Source organism: Cajanus cajan, chromosome 4 (genome assembly GCF_000230855.2).
Source record: "Cajanus cajan strain Asha chromosome 4, NIPB_CcT2T_4, whole genome shotgun sequence".
NCBI classification, from domain to species: domain Eukaryota; kingdom Viridiplantae; phylum Streptophyta; class Magnoliopsida; order Fabales; family Fabaceae; genus Cajanus; species Cajanus cajan.
Genome location: NC_138520.1, coordinates 39,509,077 through 39,522,706, shown reverse-complemented (window position 1 = coordinate 39,522,706; position 13,630 = coordinate 39,509,077).

Here is a 13,630-nt window from a genome sequence, read left to right as displayed (position 1 = left end):
GAATAAGTCATTCTAGCAATCCACATTTTTAAAAACAAATAAACGAGTCCAACCATCCTTCACGAATGCCGAAAGCCCGTTTCGGGCCGGTGGCGACAGATGGCGACTCCACTGGGGAAGCTTCGAGAGTCAGTCCCATTTAGTGACAGACTATTTTTAACAAATAATAGTTAAAATTACTTTATTACCCCTTGCTTGTATAAAAACATGATTTATTATATGGCTTTAAATAACTGTTGTATGTTTAAATTCCGCAATTGTTTGAAATACAAACTGTACACAAACCTTTGCACACAACAGTTCCCTCTATACCCGGGGGCATGAGTGATTAACCATAGGGAGTGGATGTTAGTACGGCCGGTTGTCGAATGGGTCTATAGGTGCCCGTAGACCGTTGTCGGAAAACATCACTCAAGGTGATAACCATGAACTTGAGTCCGACGGTGCGTTGGAACTTTCCATCGACCTACGATAAGAGGAATTGGGTCCCTATAATGGGGGCACCTTGGGGGCCTCAGACCGGTGAGAACAGTTAGATCCACCTTGAATATGCACTTTTCTGCAGGAGACCCCTACCTCGTGATTCGCTCGTGACTGTTCGTGGATGAGTGAATTGTTTGTGCATTGTTTATGTGAAATTGTTTGAGCATACATTGCATTTCTTTAAACATACAACATTCCTTTTTAAAAATAAGAATAAATAGGAATAAGAATCTTCCATTGCATGGTGTTAACATCTACCTTCATCACATTCATATAGGTAGTTTCCCTTTTCACCCAAAAAATAATAAAAAATACCCAAAAGAGAAAAAAAGGGTTATTTATCCAAACCAAGCAATATCATGCATCATCTTAGGAACATCCTAAAAACATGATAATGCTTAGTTGAATAAACACTATGCATGCATATCCACCATCATCATCTCATATCATGCATATAGATCATGGAGGGATCTAGGAGTTATTCATTTCATACATCTCTCCTAGTAATCCATTAATAAACATAAATAAAAAGAAAGGATTAAATCGATGCGTATGTTCAAGATGGATCGCACGCCATTCGTTATCAAGTGTAAGCCCACAACCGCGCCAAGCGAACACACGTCAATTCCGTTGTTGGTAATCAAGACAAACAAGGGGGAAGATCCAACACCATTAAGGATCACAGTTCCAAGGCCTTTCCCTTACAAATCAAATAAGGTTGTGCCATGGATATACGACATCCACTCTTCTGCCGACAGCGATATCTCCAACATCGCTGGACTTGGGGGCATGACTAGGAGTGGTAGGATCTACACTCCCGATGATCTTCATAACAAAGCTCCCAAGAATAAAGAAAAAGAAGAAAAGAAAACCGAGGAAAAAGAATCCGAGGAGGAGACAGACAAGCTGTTAAAGTTTATCCGACAGAGCGAGTACTCCATCGTGGATCAACTTCATAGGACGCCAGCAAAGATCACTTTGTTGTCGTTGATCCTAAGCTCCGAACCGCATCGGCAAGCTCTGTTGAAGGTCTTGAACGAGGCATATGTGTCGCACACTATCTCCCAAGACAAGTTTGAGGGGATTATTAGTCACATCACGGCTAATGATTGTCGCCACCGGCCCGAACGGGCTTTCGGCATTCGCGAAGGATGGTTGGACTCGTTTATTTTGTTTAAAAAATAGTGGATTGCTAGAATGACTTATTCTCAAACTGAGACCTCGTCAAACGAGCAATTTTTATTAAAAGGCTCACTAATCCATATTAATCCCAAGCGGGACCCTCCATGGATTAGTGGTTTTCATGAAAGGAGGGTTCGTGGAGTCGCCACCAATGTTTTACTCAAAACATTGGAAAAAGGGATAAGGCAATTGATTTAAAAATCAACTTTGGCCACTACAACCAGAGTTGGGTAAGGGAGTCGGTTACGCGTGGGGAAGGTGTTAGCACCCCACAGCGCCCCTTTCGGGTTCCCTATGACAGATTATTTTCTAAAATAACAGCGTAAAATTACTAAATTACCCCTATTTATTCTAAACAATTATGATTTGACTATCTACATGATGACAGTTTAAATATGCACACAGAAAGCAGTAAAAGGAAGGATTGAAGGGAAACCTCTTGAAGCGTGCTTTTTATAAAAAATGAACTGGGAAGCGTTTTGGCGTTCCCTCGCTCTACAAGCCCGCTCCTCGCTCTCCTAGAACAAAATTTTAACTAAGGGAATCAAAGAGATTTCCCCTCGACTAGGTTCGGATCTCCAAGCTAAGTGCTCGGAATTCCAGAACTTCGTCGGATCGACTCCCAGAGAGATTTCTAGGGCAGAACACTGCTCAAAAACCCCAGAATACTCAAGGAGGGAGTCAAAACTGAGTGAAAAAGTGTGGAATGACGTCCAATTGACGTCATATTTATAGGGAATAGGCGCAGTACGGCCTATAGGGCCAATACGGCCGTATTGAAATTTTTGAACTTCAATACGGTCGTATTGGGGTTCAATACGGTCGTATTGAAAGTCAGAAATTTCAATACGCCCGTATTGAGTTCGCAGCGGTCGTATTGAAGTGTCAATACGGTCGTACTGACTTCAGTATGACCGTATTGAAGCTTCAATACGGCCGTATTGAGTTCAGTACGGCCGTATTGGGCTTTTTCCCTCCACTTCCTTATTTTTTAGCTATTCTAAGACCTCTAGACCTACAGAGAACCCTCCTAGGGCTTTCCAGGAGTCCTTCTGGCTGGTTATCCTTCAGTCTTCGAGAATCTTCAAGCTTTTATTTCCGACCCGGACAATTTTAGGGGTCTACAGCTGCCCCCCCTTTACTTAGTCGGACGGCCTTTTGGTGTATCGGCTGACAAGTAAAGGAGTTGACCCAATAGTCCGGGTATTGTGCCGACCTTCTGACTTGTAGCGTCTTCCGGTGGAAAAATGTTGAGTAGCCTCTCCAGGTGGGTGCATACCTCGGCGCTTTTGACATCCTCGGTAGCTGAGTTTACCTTCTCCAAGGTCAACTTCACTCGACGCTCGAGCCGGAAGTTGGACATCAACGCACCTCTGATGACGCTGATGGTTGAGTACCGCCTCTCCATGCTTAGCTTCACTCTTTGTTCGAGCCGGAAACCAAGCACCTTTACGACGACGGTGAGCAGTGTGAGTTTTGCCTCTCCAGGCCTTGCTTTGCTTGTTGCCCAAGCTGGAAGCTGTGAGTACCGTCTCTCCAGGCTTAACTTCACTCTTTGTTCGAGCCGGAAGCTAAGCACCTTTGTGACGACGGTGAGCAGTATGAGTTTTGCCTCTCCAGGCCTTGCTTTGCTTGTTGCCCAAGCTGGAAGCTGTAAGTACCGTCTCTCCAGGCTTAACTTCACTCTTTGTTCGAGCCGGAAGCTAAACACCTTTGTGACGACGGTAGGCGGTGAGTACCCTTTTTCAGAGATAGCTTCGCTCATTGTCCGAGCCGGAAGCTGCATACCTCCGTGTTTGTGACGACAGGGTAGCGTGAATATCTCCTTTCCAGGGATTCGTGATGATTTTGTCTCCACAGTCCACGATGCTGCTTCGACGGTTGTTTTTTGATTTTGTGCCACTAAGGGCTGGATAACGCAGGGATCCGTCTAGGGGATGTGCAGTCATTCACAGGTTCCTGTGCCCCAACTTGCATTGCATTGTTGGTACCCTTGAGGAATTTCTGACTCCTTGGGGTATAGACACAAAGATGCTCTTTCTGATGTGAGCGGTGCCTTATGATTGGCTGACGTCCTTTCGACGTTGGTGGAGTATCCCGGTTATCCTTGTTCGGGTGTCTCTTTTGGTTTTCTGATTTTGCTGCCTCTGTGTAGGCTGTTATCCACTGGGGGATATTGTCGTTGATTTTGATTAGCCTCTTCTGTTAGGCATATCAGCTTGTCGTTCAATGATTGGCTGAGAGCCAGATTCCACTTGGGGAATGATCATTGATTTTTATTTTCTTCTCCTTCTGCAGGGATGCCTCTTGAGTAGGCGACTGGGGATTTGGGGATCTTATGTATCCCAGAGTATTATTTAGGAAGCCTCTACAGGCTTAGCCTCACTCGACACTCGAGTTGGAGAGCTATCTTCACTGAGGAAGTTTAAGTCCTTTGACTTGGATATTCTGCTTGGGTGATCGTACTTCCATTGGGAATGTCGTCGATCTTGTTTTGATAGCTCTTGCTGGGGATTTTGAGTCCAAGAGCGTGAGTTGAGGTTTCTCTGGGGAGTATTATTTCTGCGAGCCTCTCCAGGCTCAATTATTTTGAGATGTGGGGGATGAGGAGTATTGTTTCGGCGAGCCTCTCCAGGCTCAGTTATTTTGAGAGTATTCTTTCGGCAAGCCTCTCCAGGCTCAATTATTCTGTATGATGCTGCTGATTTTCTGAATCTTTGTATTTTGCTTGCTGCTGTCATACACAAGCAATTTTCTATTTTTCTATTTTATGCAGTTGCCTCATGATAAGGTCTTGGAATGTGCAACTCATGTGTGTGATGCACAAATGTAATACAATTTTTATTTTTGTTCATTTATTTAGAAAAGTGAGTGGCTCTCCCTATCCTCTTCTTCTTGGAGGACTTTCTGTCATTGACGCGAGGGAGTATTTTTGTGAGCCTTTATGCAGGAGATTATGGATTTTACGGGAACCCCTCCAATTTTCTTTTATTGGCCGATTATTAAGAGTTTCGTACAATTTTTAGAAACATCAATTTAAAGGCATAATCACATGGTCAAGAGAGAAAAGAAACAAATGGATATTTTATTGATATTCACAAATGTTCATACAGAAAGATTTACAAGAGGAATTTCTGAAGAATGGCTGGCCAAGGTAGGCTATACATTTTTGGCTTAAACAATTATATCTGTAATTGTTGCTTTTCTCGTTCCCCTAATCGTTTTGGGTGAGATGCCTAAGCCAGGAGTGTAGATACTGCAAGACGCTTGCTTCTAGAAGATTATCACTTGAACCGCCTTTCGGTTTTCGGTTCAAGTGATCGTTGCTTGCTTTGTTTTTATATCTTATTCTTTTGCCCCTAATTTTTGCCTAGGACATGTCCTAGCGGGGATAATTTTGCCTTTGTTTTGCCTAGTACCCTTGTACTGGCGGGCTTTTTGTCTTGCCCTAACTTTTGCCTAGGATGCCCTTTTTGGGTTTTCATCCTAGCGGGCTGATGCAAGCAACGTCTTCAAGCATAATACTTCTTTACCACGTCAGCGTTGACTGGGTATCGAAGTTCTTCTCCATCCATGTCTGTGAGAATCAATGCTCCTCCGGAGAAAGCTCGTTTCACCACATATGGTCCTTCGTAATTTGGGGCCCACTTTCCGATTTTGTCCTTTTGAGCTGGTAGCAATTTCTTCATCACCAGCTCTCCCTCATGGTAGATTCGAGGATGGACTTTTTTGTCGAAAGCCTTTTTGATCTTCCTTTGATAGGCTTGACCGTGGCATATGGCGTTCAGTCGTTTTTCTTCGATAAGGTTCAATTGGTTGTATCGACTTTGAACCCATTCTGCCTCGGAAAGTTTTGCTTCCATGATTACTCTCAGAGACGGTATCTCGACTTCAACCGGCAGAACTGCCTCCATTCCATAAACAAGGGAGAATGGAGTAGCTCCTGTGGATGTACGTACTGAAGTCCTATAACCATGGAGAGCGAAGGGTAGCATCTCATGCCAGTCTTTGAATGAGACAACCATCTTTTGTATTATCTTCTTGATATTCTTATTGGCTGCCTCGACTGCCCCATTCATCTTTGGTCGATATGGGGAAGAGTTATGGTGCTGGATTTTGAACTCTTTGCACAACTCTTCCACCATCTTATTGTTCAAATTGGATCCATTATCAGTGATGATTTTTTCGGGAATACCGTATCTGCATATGATATTTTTTCTGATGAAGGATGTTACCACCTTTCGGGTCACATGAGCATACGATGCCGCTTCTACCCATTTGGTGAAATAGTCAATGGCCACAAGGATGAACCTATGTCCATTGGATGCCTTTGGCTCGATGGGTCCAATAACATCCATGCCCCACATTGCAAATGGCCATGGTGAAGCCAGAACATTGAGTGGCGTTGGTGGGACATGAATATTGTCGGCATATGCTTGACACTTGTGGCATTTCCGGACGTATTGGTAACAATCCTTTTCAATGGTCGACCAATAATATCCTGCTCTGAGGATTTTCTTAGCCATTGCAGGCCCGGGAATATGGGTACCAAAAACCCCCTCATGTATTTCTTTGATTACATTTTGAGCTTCGACTTGGTCTATACATCTCAACAAGACCGAGTCATAATTCTTTTTGTAGAGGGTTTCTCCAATCAACAGAAATCCCATGGCCCTTCTTCGGATATGCTTTTTATCATTATCGCTGGCCATATCAGGATATTCCCCTTTTGACAGATATTGTTTGATGTCATGGAACCATGGATGATCGTCAACAGTTTCATCTATCAGTAGGCAAAACGCTTGCTTATCGTGCCGCCGGATATTGATGATGGGCATTTCATGCTCCTTATCCAAGGCGAACATCGATGATAGTGTAGCAAGGGCGTCAGCGAACTGATTCTCCTCCCTTGGAATGTATTCAAAGATGACACTTTGGAAGAATTGTGTCAAATCTTTGATATGCTCAACATATGGTATCAGTTTAGGATTTCGGACTTCCCAGTCTCCTCGTAGCTGATGGATGACTAAAGCCGAATCTCCAAATACTTTGAGTTTGAGGATACCATTATTGATAGCCGCTTGGATTCCTAACGCGCAAGCCTCGTATTCGGCCATATTATTTGTACAGTCGAAATTGAGTCTTGCTGTTAGAGGGATATGCTTTCCTTGTGGGGAGATTAATACTGTTCCAATCCCCTGTCCAAGCATGTTGGAGGCTCCATCAAAATACATGGTCCACGCATCGTCCTTAGGATCTTCATGTTGTATACTCATTATATGTTCATCGGGGAAATCGTCCTGAAGGGATTGATAGTCATTGGTCGGCCCGTGTGCTAGGTAATCAGCTAAGGTACTACCCTTGATGGCCTTTTGTGTGACATGTATGATGTCAAATTCTGATAATTGCACTTGCCATCGGGCAATCTTCCCAGTGATTATTGGTTTGTCGAACACGTACTTAATTGGGTCCATTTTGGAAACCAACCAAGTAGTATGCCTTATCATGTACTGCCTGAGCCTTTGTGTTGCCCACGCTAACGCACAGCAAGTCTTTTCTAATGGCGTGTAGCGGGTTTCATAATCAAGGAACTTTTTGCTCAGGTAGTAGATGGCTTGTTCTTTCTTTCCAGTTTCGTCCTGTTGTCCTAGCACGGCTCCCATGGACTCATCAAGCACTGTTAGATAGAGGATTAATGGCCTTCCCTCGACAGGTGGCACCAATACTGGTGGATTGGCCAAGCACTGTTTGATTTTGTCAAAAGCTCGTTGACAATTCTCGTCCCAAGTTTCGGAATGATTCTTGCGCAACAGCTTGAATATTGGTTTGCACGTGTCAGTCAACTGTGCGATGAACCTTGCGACGTAGTTCACCCTGCCGAGGAATCCTCTAATTTCTTTCTCAGTTTTAGGAGGAGGCATTTCCATTATTGCCTTTATTTTATCGGGGTCCACCTCTATGCCTTTTTCACTGACGATGAACCCAAGAAGCTTACCCGACCGAACTCCGAAAGTACACTTAGCCGGGTTTAGCTTAAGCTGATACTTACGAAGCCGATTGAATAATTTTCTCAAATATTGGATGTGGTCCATTTCGTCTTTTGACTTTGCGATCATGTCATCCACGTATACTTCAATTTCTTTGTGGATCATATCGTGGAATAGAGTCACCATCGCTCGTTGGTAGGTGGCCCCCGCATTTTTAAGTCCGAAAGGCATCACCCTGTAGCAGAAAGTTCCCCAGGGTGTAATGAAAGAAGTTTTCTCGCGGTCTTCTATATTCATCTTGATTTGATTATACCCCGAGTATCCATCCATAAAGGAATAGAGTGTGTTTGTGGCGGTGTGATCCACAAGTGTATCGATGTGGGGCAAGGGAAAATCGTCCTTTGGACTGGCACGATTCAAATCCCTATAATCAACACACACTCTAACCTTCCCATTCTTTTTGACGACTGGCACAATGTTAGCCAGCCATTCGGGATACTGGGATACAACCAAGAATCCCGCGTCCAATTGTTTTTCTACCTCCTCCTTAATCTTTAACGACCACTCGGGCTTGATTCGTCGAAGCTTTTGCTTAATAGGTCGAAACCCCTCTTTTAAGGGCAACTTGTGTTCGACAATGTTGGAGTCCAACCCGGGCATATCATGGTACGACCATGCAAATACGTCCTTGTATTCCCTCAATAATTGAATTAATTGCGTTTTTATTCCATCACTGATACGGGTCCCAATGTTGACCTCTTTCAATTCTTGACCCTGCCCCAAATTCACGGTCTCCAATTCTTCTTGATTCGGTTGGAGTAGACGAGCTTCTTGATCTAGCAATCTTTGCAGATCCGGAGAGATGGTCTCCTCATCACTGTCCAACTCAACCCATTCACCCTCGGCTTTCGGATCCCGGTCAGAGCGAGCAATCACAGACATAATTATTTATTGGTTCTGTTTAGGTTTAGAATTTATTAATATTTATGAGAGAGAGAGAATAGAACAAAATGAGAGAATAATGTGTGAAAAATGCCTTTTTATTGATATATGAGTGTAAAACTGTACAAAACCCTTTATTTACATGAAAAGGTCCTCATGATCTCGGGTACTGATCATGAGTCCCTAAAAGAAAAATGTGGAGGGGCCCTATCATGGCTTGCCCTTCTCTCTACTCCTGCTGCGGTAGAGGATTCTTGCTCACGTCGGGCGCCGTCGAATCGAAAGTGACCCACCCAGCGTCGATAAGGTCTTGGACCTTGTACTTGAGAGCTCGGCAGTTCTCCGTTGAGTGCCCCTGTGCCCCCGAATGGTATAGACATTTGTCTTGTGGATTGTACCAATCGGGGTAGGGTGGATTCACCTTCTTTGGTGGAATGTAAGCTATAAGGCGCGCCTCCACTAGCTTCGGCAGGAGATCGCTGTAAGTGGTCGGAAGTCTATCAAACTTCTTCACAGAGTTGTTTTGCGATTTGCCTGACTTCGAAGCGGAAGAAGACGGAGCAATGGTTACAGCGTTGACTCCTCCTTCTTTCTTCTTCCCAAAGGCCTTCTTAGCTTCATATGATTGGGAAGGCTTAGCCAGCTTCCCACTTTTAAGTCCTTGTTCCACCCTTTCTCCTATAGTGATGATGTCCGAGAAGAGTGTCGTTGTGTTCCCTATCATTTTATCGTAATAGGGACCAGTCAACGAGTTGATGAATAAGGACACCGTCTCCTTATCCGACAGCGGGGGCTCTATCTGTGCCGCCAACTCCCTCCAACGTTGGGCGTACGCCTTGAAGGATTCATCGTTCTTTTTACTCAAGGCTTGAAGATCAGACCTATCGGGTGTTAGGTCGATGTTGTATTTGTAGCGCTTGAGGAAGGCGTCAGCCAACTGCCTCCATGTGTGTACTAGATTTCCATCTAGCTGCATATACCAGTTGAGTGCAGTTTCAGCTAAGCTCTCTTGAAAGCAGTGGATCAAGAGCTTTTCATTTGTGGCATATGCAGCCATCTTGCGACAGTACATGGTGAGATGACTTTTAGGGCAAGTCGATCCCACGTACTTTGGGAAATCTGGCACTTTAAATTTAGGAGGGAATTGAATATCCCTCACCAAACACATGTCGGCGGCATCTTTAATGTCAAAGTCATGCCCCTCCATAGCCCTTAGCCGATCCTCGAGGGCATGGAATTGTTCCTTTGAGACCTCGGGCTCTTTTATTATAATTCCTGCCCCAAGGGGTACGGCGTTTGGAGGATCTTTTTCATGCTCTTCCTCCTCTCCCTCATGATGGGACCCATGATCACTATGATGAGAATCATGGATGTTGTGATGACGCATGAGTTCCATCATTTGCGCCATCTGCTCTTTAAGCTGTGAAAGCTCGGTTGTGAGCTTCTTGTTTTGCTCCTCCAATGCTTCCATTTTCTTGATTTTCCGTGCGCGCGTAAGGATAGAGAGATGACCAGCCACTTTCTAAAATGAATGTTTAGTTAGTTTATTTTATGGAATGAATACACTCTTTAACACGAGCTTGATAAACCTCCATCTTTAAGGCGCTGCCTTTTTAAGACGGAAGTTTACCACCCTTCTTTATCTATGATTTCTCCCCAACGGAGAATCTCTATAGTCATGGGTCTCTTTCACTCATGTCAAGAGGTATTGGTGATCCTAAAATGTATGTTTTCATGAGGATGCATGATGTCTTATTGGTAATGATGTACATGCTCCTCACTTTTATTATATTTTCACACATGGTCTTTCCTCTCATGTCATGGTTTTTTATGCATGGGGATTATTTTTAGACCTTATCACGAGGTTATTTATTAATGCACAAACAATGTCACATAACGAATGCACAAACAATTCACTCATCCACGAACAGTCACGAGCGAATTACGAGGTAGGGGTCTCCTGCAGAAAAGTGCATATTCAAGGAGGATCTAACTGTTCTCACTTGGTCAAAGGCCCCCAAGGTGCCCCCATTATAGGGACCCAATTCCTCTCGTCGTAGGTCGATGGAAAGCTCCAACGCACCGTCGGACTCAAGTTCATGGTTATCACCTTGAGTGATGCTTTTCGACAACGGTCTCATAGGCTCCTATAAACCCATCAACCGGCCGTACTAACATCCACTCCCTATGGATTACCACTCATGCCCCCGGGTATAGAGGGAACTGTTGTGTGCAAAGGTTTGTGTGCAGTTTTTATTTCAAACAATTGCGGAATTTAAGCATACAACAGTTATTTAAAGCCATATAATAAAACATATTATAATACAAGCAAGGGGTAATGAAGTAATTTTAACTATTATTTGTTAAAAATAATCTGTCACTAAATGGGACTGACTCTCAAGGCTTCCCCAGCGGAGTCGCCATCTGTCGCCACCGGCCCGAAACGGGGCTTTCGGCATTCGCGAAGGATGGTTGGACTCGTTTATTTTGTTTAAAAAATAGTGGATTGCTAGAATGACTTATTCTCAAACTGAGACCTCGTCAAACGAGCAATTTTTATTAAAAGGCTCACTAATCCATATTAATCCCAAGCGGGACCCTCCATGGATTAGTGGTTTTCATGAAAGGAGGGTTCGTGGAGTCGCCACCAATGTTTTACTCAAAACATTGGAAAAAGGGATAAGGCAATTGATTTAAAAATCAACTTTGGCCACTACAACCAGAGTTGGGTAAGGGAGTCGGTTACGCGTGGGGAAGGTGTTAGCACCCCACAGCGCCCCTTTCGGGTTCCCTATGACAGATTATTTTCTAAAATAACAGCGTAAAATTACTAAATTACCCCTATTTATTCTAAACAATTATGATTTGACTATCTACATGATGACAGTTTAAATATGCACACAGAAAGCAGTAAAAGGAAGGATTGAAGGGAAACCTCTTGAAGCGTGCTTTTTATAAAAAATGAACTGGGAAGCGTTTTGGCGTTCCCTCGCTCTACAAGCCCGCTCCTCGCTCTCCTAGAACAAAATTTTAACTAAGGGAATCAAAGAGATTTCCCCTCGACTAGGTTCGGATCTCCAAGCTAAGTGCTCGGAATTCCAGAACTTCGTCGGATCGACTCCCAGAGAGATTTCTAGGGCAGAACACTGCTCAAAAACCCCAGAATACTCAAGGAGGGAGTCAAAACTGAGTGAAAAAGTGTGGAATGACGTCCAATTGACGTCATATTTATAGGGAATAGGCGCAGTACGGCCTATAGGGCCAATACGGCCGTATTGAAATTTTTGAACTTCAATACGGTCGTATTGGGGTTCAATACGGTCGTATTGAAAGTCAGAAATTTCAATACGCCCGTATTGAGTTCGCAGCGGTCGTATTGAAGTGTCAATACGGTCGTACTGACTTCAGTATGACCGTATTGAAGCTTCAATACGGCCGTATTGAGTTCAGTACGGCCGTATTGGGCTTTTTCCCTCCACTTCCTTATTTTTTAGCTATTCTAAGACCTCTAGACCTACAGAGAACCCTCCTAGGGCTTTCCAGGAGTCCTTCTGGCTGGTTATCCTTCAGTCTTCGAGAATCTTCAAGCTTTTATTTCCGACCCGGACAATTTTAGGGGTCTACAATGATCACCTCACCTTCATCGATGAAGAAATCCCCGCTGTCGCCACCGGCCCAAACGGGCCTCGGCGGTCGCGAAGACGGTCGAGCTCGCTTTTATTTTAGTTTTGAAAATGTATTGGATTATTAGAACGACTTGTTCTCAAACTGAGACCTTGTCGATCTTATCCAATTTATTTATTAAAAGTCTCACTAATCCATATTAATCCCAAGCGGGACCCTCCATGGATTAGTGGTTTTCGCAAAAGGAGGGTTCGTGGAGTCGCCACCAATGTTTTACTCAAAACATTGGAAAAAGGGATAAGGCAATTGATTTTATAAATCAACTTTGGCCATTACAACCAGAGTCGGGTAAGGGAGTCGGTTACGCGTGGGGAAGGTGTTAGCACCCCACAGCGCCCCTTTCGGGTTCCCTATGACAGATTATTTCTAAAATAATAGCGTAAAATTACTAAATTACCCCTATTTATTATAAGCGATTATAAATTAACTATCTACATGATGACAGTTTAAATATGCACACAGAAAGCAGTAAAAGGAAGGATTTAAGAAGAAACCTCTTGAAGCGTGCTTTTATATATTGAGTAAAACTGGGAAGCTTTTTGGCGTTCCCTCGCTCTACAAACTCGCTCGCTCCTTCCTAAAAACTTTTGACTATGGAAATCCGGAGGATTTCCCTTCGACTAGGTTCGAATCTCCAAGCTAAGTGCTCGGAATTCCAGAACTTCGTCGGGTCGACTCCCAGAGAGATTTCTAGGGCAGAACACTGCTCAAAAACCCCAGAATACTCAAGGAGGGAGTCAAAACTGAGTGTGAAAGTGTGTATTGACGTCAAATGACGCCATATTTATAGGAAATAGGAGCAATACGGGCGCTGGGGTCAATACGGCCCGTATTGAGAATTTGTTCTTCAATACGGCCGTATTGAACTCAATACGGCCGTATTGAAGTTCACAAATCTTCAATACGGCCGTATTGAGTCCAGTACGGCCGCATTGAAGTTCAAAACTTCAATACAGGCCGTACTGGTCCCCAAGCAGCCCGTATTGGTCCCAATTCCTCCTATTTTCTATTTTTAGCTATCCTAAGACCTCTTAGACCTATAGAGAACCCTCCTTGGGCCTTCTGGAAGTCCTTCTGGCTGATCCTTCTTCAGTCTTCGAGAGTCTTCAAGCTTTATTTCCGACCCGGACAATTTTAGGGGTCTACAGCTGCCCCCCCTTTACTTAGTCAAACGGTCTTTTGGTGTACCGGCTGACAAGTAAAGGAGTTGACCCAATTGTCCGGGTGATGTGCCATCCTTCCGACTTGTAGTGTCTTCAGGTGGGAAAATTGTTGAGTAGCCTCTCCAGGTTGGTGCATACCTCCGCGCTTCTAGTCACTTTGGTAGCGTGAGTCTTGCCCTCTCCAGGGTG